The sequence below is a fragment of the Halyomorpha halys genome, unplaced genomic scaffold (genome assembly GCF_000696795.3).
Source record: "Halyomorpha halys isolate HHAL.00 unplaced genomic scaffold, Hhal_1.1 Scaffold545.1, whole genome shotgun sequence".
Lineage (NCBI taxonomy): Eukaryota > Metazoa > Arthropoda > Insecta > Hemiptera > Pentatomidae > Halyomorpha > Halyomorpha halys.
The window spans coordinates 155,972-161,333 of NW_027109788.1; positions in this window are offsets into that span (position 1 = coordinate 155,972).

The window sequence follows — 5,362 nt, forward strand, 5'->3', positions numbered from 1 at the left end:
TATCCAAGGAGATCTGCTTGAGGAAGCCTGAGCGTAGACTAAAACAGATGAAAATAGGCCTCATATTTAAGAGAAGAATTTCTAGCCCTGTTAGAGGAGGTGGCGTCTGGAAAAGAACTGTTGAACTCGCGGGACTCTACAAGGGTACCTTCCCCAACCAGTTCGTCAGATTGTGACGTCGTTCGAATGGATGAAGAGGACATACCCAAGATGATGCTAGTTGAGAAACCCCATAGGAAAAGACGAATTTGTCGACAGAACTCTAGATGGGAGCAATCGGTGCCAGCTGATACACGGATCATGCTTTGAGTTTAGAAGTGGAGAGTTGTGGTAATTGATCGGCGTGGCGAAGACTCTGGAGGAGATTATGGAGAAAGCTTAGTTCTGGTAATGGGACGGATTACCATATACCTTATTTTATAAGCATAAAAACGTACATTTGTATGCTTATAAAATAATGGCTTTTATGATAAATGTGGAAATTTCCAGTTAAACTACCCTTTGAAAGAAAATGTTCTGTGAATAATTATGCCCAGGTTTGATAGATTAGATTGATTCAAACAATATAATTAGCACATTGTCGGGACGAGGAGCGTTTCGTGACTGAAAAACCGACCTCTTCCCCGAAATAAAATGTTCCCTGGTTACAAAAAAATAAAAAACGGAGGATCTGAAATGAATATAAAAATACAAATAAGGAACAAATTTAAAGAATAAAAAAAAAACTTTCCAAATGATATATACAATTTAATAATAACAAATATAAAATAATGAAAATAAAAGAATTACAAAATTAAATAAAGTAAAATTATTTATATTAGTAAACAAAATTAAACTTGTTTTGGGTTTTAATAAAAAATAAAAATATTGAGTCTTTTAGTGAGTCAATATAAAGGAGAATTCGAGGAAAAAATAATAACAATAGTCACTCAAAGTGGATGGCCGTTTATGCGCATATCGACTATACTTTGAAGTATAATATCTCTCATCCGAGATGGCCGCTTTCGGTGAACCGCTGAGGGACAAGTCTTAGAAATGAGAGAATCTTGAGTCGAGGGTGTGAACGAGACGTCCCAAACTGATTGCACACTTTAGACTCTCTTATCAGTCTGTATACAGGCACTAATTCCATTGCAGCTCACAATGTTGTTATATGTTCTGAGCCGCAGCGATGTATTTATATTATACACGCATCACAACAAACTTCCTTAACTGTTCGTGATTAACGTAATAAATTCAAATTTAATTTTAATTATAAAAAATATAAACTGAATTGTTGTTTAAAAAAAAGGAAATAAACTTGTAATTAACAAAAAATAAAAACTTGGAAGTAAAATGAAACTAAATTACTGTTTTGGGCTTTAACACACATTATAAACAAAATAAAAATGTGTAATATTTTGAATTCAACATATTTTTAATGAATGTAAATATTTTTTATGCTGCTAAGTAATATTACCTCATTGGGACTTCTTTAAAGGTTCTTAAATAGCATAAAGTTAATGCCAGCCAAAATTGTGTTCAGCTCTTAAAAAGAAAAGAAAAGAGGTGATATTTTCTTTTCTTGGTGTTTGCCAACCTTTTTCAGATCTGATTGTCATAATTAATTTTGTTGGTGGACCTTCTTAATTTTTTAAATTGATGAAAACACAAATTAAATTTTTAAATAATAACATTTAAAAATTAAAGTTGGGATCCCTAAGAAGCCTTTTAAAGTGTTAAGTGTAGCCACAATGGCTGACAGAGCTAAGCCAGTGGTGACTGGATAGTCGGGGACAGGGACCCTACATCCGCCAATCGGTTCCCCTCCTGTTTCCTGCTTCCGGTACCCCCTTATCCGGCCAGCACATCGCCTTATACTTGTCGTGCTACTATTTTGGGGGTGATTTATTATCTGACAAGCCAAACTGAGAAAGCACTAGGCGCTGAATATCTAATGCCTTGTGTAGTTTGCTAATTGTTTAGTGGCGTTTATGCCAAGAACTATATTGACCCCTATCATCTTCTTATTTGGGTCTACAGTCAAAAATGGACTTACACATCATGAAAAATTAGACCCCCTCTTCTTTATCCAGCTAGTCACTCCAGTCTTTCTGAGGAACCTTCCAGATCCTTTGGCCAGATCTCATCTTTTTTCTGGAAAATTTTCTTTTGCTATCTTCTTTTCCATTTTTTGGGCAACCTTTTCGACATTTCCGGACCATCTAATTCTTTTGGACTGGATATCTTCACATATATTTGAATTGCACAAGATCTTAGTTTCTGTTTAGATCGTCTAATTGTTTATTATCACTTATGGATTAGGTATCAATGCTAGTGGTATTTTCAATGATAGTGGTATTAAGGATCAATGATGCGCCTTATAAAATTACAAGCTCAAAACTCTTGACAGAAGTTTGAACCATCAGGATTAACAAAAACATTTTGTAATATTAATCAAAAAGATTATGTGAAGAAGGAAACTTTTATATACAGGGTTTCTCTAATTTCTAATTTTGATTTGTTATTCGTTAAGAAGGGCATTTGGTCTACCTTTTTAGGGTATTATTTACTGTTAAACTTTCTCTTGATCTTGTCAGGAGGATTCCGAGATAATAATGGAATATCCAAATGAAATTGGGTAGTTTTGCTAACCTTCTAAATAAATTCTTATTTTTTTTAGATATAAAAACTTTTTAAAAGGCAACAATTTTTTTAACTTGCGACTCGGACGAAACATCGGACAAACCTGAACTAAATCGTTTTAGAATATAATTTCCATCAAGAATCCTTTATCATAATTGGGGCTTCCTTGACCGGTTAGGGAAACTAAAATGGATGTCATGATAAAGATGACTCAATAAATAAATGCTTAAATTACGAGGACCGATGTAGACTGCGTCCTAACTTGAAAAATGAAACACAACATGACAACTTGGTTAGCTAAATTACAAGTACCCATAAATCCTACCCATTTTAACAAATACATGTTAAATCTTCCTTCACACTCGTTTGTATAACGATAACTATGTGCTGATGATGCCACACATCATCTTATTTAATATATATAGTAGTATTTATTATTATTTAAAAACTGAAAGAATACATAAATGAACCGAAAAACAAGCTATCATATTCACTAAAAGGAGATTGCCTATAGAGTGGCACATGGTTATTAATAGTATTACAATCCTATGTGTTCAGTCGGTGAATTATTTAGGCTTAGAACTGGAATCTTTATCATTTTTCAAACATATACGAGTCAAAAGAAAGAGAACTAAAAATATCACCACCGAAATGATTCCAAACTTTGATAAAAATTCTAAATTATCGTCGAAATACAAACTAATTATATAAAAAATAGTAATACGTCGATTTATAGCATACACCGACCTACGATTCTAATTAGAGAAAATTGGAGGTCATTCAAAATATATGTAAAAAGACAGTGAAAAACTATCCTCGGTACACTAAAATTTCAAGTATTTTGTCTGACTCACATCTTCAGGTGCTTAAACATTACACACGCCTACTGAACACACTACTGAAAACATTAACTGTCGTATTCGACAAATCGGTCATACAAAATGTATGAAACTAGCCATTACAAAAAAGATATAACCCCTCCTCGCCCCCCCCCCCAAAAAAAGTACCTAACATATACTGATAAATAATACGCTAACATAGTTTATCAATAGTATAAAACTTGTTATTGTATATTATTTATTTTAACCAAGTGTATTAATTGTTTATTTTTTCATCTATTATAATTTTTATACATATAGTTTTTTTACGAACCATTTCTTACTACTATCTTACTACTAATCTACATAGATTAGGTTTTTTTAAAAAAAAATGTCTACTGTTTAAAATTGTAAATACGTAAGCAAATAATATTTAAATAACGTCATTGTATTATGTAAAATGTTTTTCCTCTTTAAAATGCACTATTTATCATAGCCTTATGGCAATATCAGTATATTTTTATAGTAATAAAATATATATTTATAAAAAACACTAAAAAAAACTTCTTATTATTTAATGCTGAAGCAAAAGATAGAAAAATGCATTATAATTTAGTTACTATAATCAAATAACTTTTATTACAATACTTTTTTAAGACATACTGCATTAGTATTATAGTAATATTTTTATTTATTATAACACTAAAATATTATTGTTAGTGTGAATCTGCTTCTTCATGCTGCGGGTACCCCTTGATCTCCTGCTACCGCCTGATCAGCACATCTGTCTGCATGAACCCGCTCTTCATTCCTCTCAATTTTCTTCTCACCCCAGGATTCATAACAGAAAATCTAATAGGAACAGCACAGAATTTGGTTACAGATCTTACACAACCTAGTGGTTAAATAAGAGATAAATTAAATACCATATAATTGCAAATAAAAAAAAAACATCCTAAATATTTGTGAAATTGGTTTCAATTTAACGTTATTATGTATGTATTTATTTATTTTTTGTATTTAATATAGACAAGATAATGAATACTTGAAGACTTGATGTGTATTTTGACTTGTTTGAAAATTCCGAAGAATAAGATAAATTACCAAATTATTCTTTTTTTTTTCATTTCAGAAAACTACTAATAGTTTACATAGATTTAAAATGGTTAAACAATCACAAACTGAAGAAACTAATGATTATAAATATATTTATGCAAATGAGGTCTGAATTAAATATATTTGTAGAACAATCCGAAACCATACGCTTCACTAATAAATTCTGATTCATTACTTTTTCAGTTGTTTTTATTTCTTGTTCCTTACAGTGACATTGCTAACGCTTAAAGTTCCTTTTTTTTTTTTTTTGACAAAATACGTTCATTTTTATTTTTATTTCTCTAATCAGTATTTTCGAGTTGTAACAAGTTCCATCGTTGAGTTAAGTTCTACTATTAATAGGTTTGGACTTAATCACTTATAAGTAAAGCAGGTTTTTGCTAGCCAAAACTATGTTCCAGTTAGTATATTTTATATCTACGATGCAACATATACAGAAAATTAACACATTATATTATGATACTGTTCCGCAAGTCTTTAGGAATACTTAAGGAAGTTAAAAGGGATCTACTAGAGAAGAAATAGGCCAAAGAAAGAGGAAATTGATTTTGTGTGTGTGTTTTTAAGCTACAGGTTTTAATTTTTTGGTAGTTTTGGCAATGATTTCTATTTCAGTATTAGCTATGTAAGGTATTTTTATTTGAATGAAATAAAATGATTTAAAATAGTACGAATACATAATAATTCTGATAACGAACTGAAAATTTAGTGCTAAAATTACTAGACAGGTTTGGTATTACTTGACGTGCATAATAATAATGTTGTTATTCATAAAAAAAATATATATATTTTTTTTAATTAAA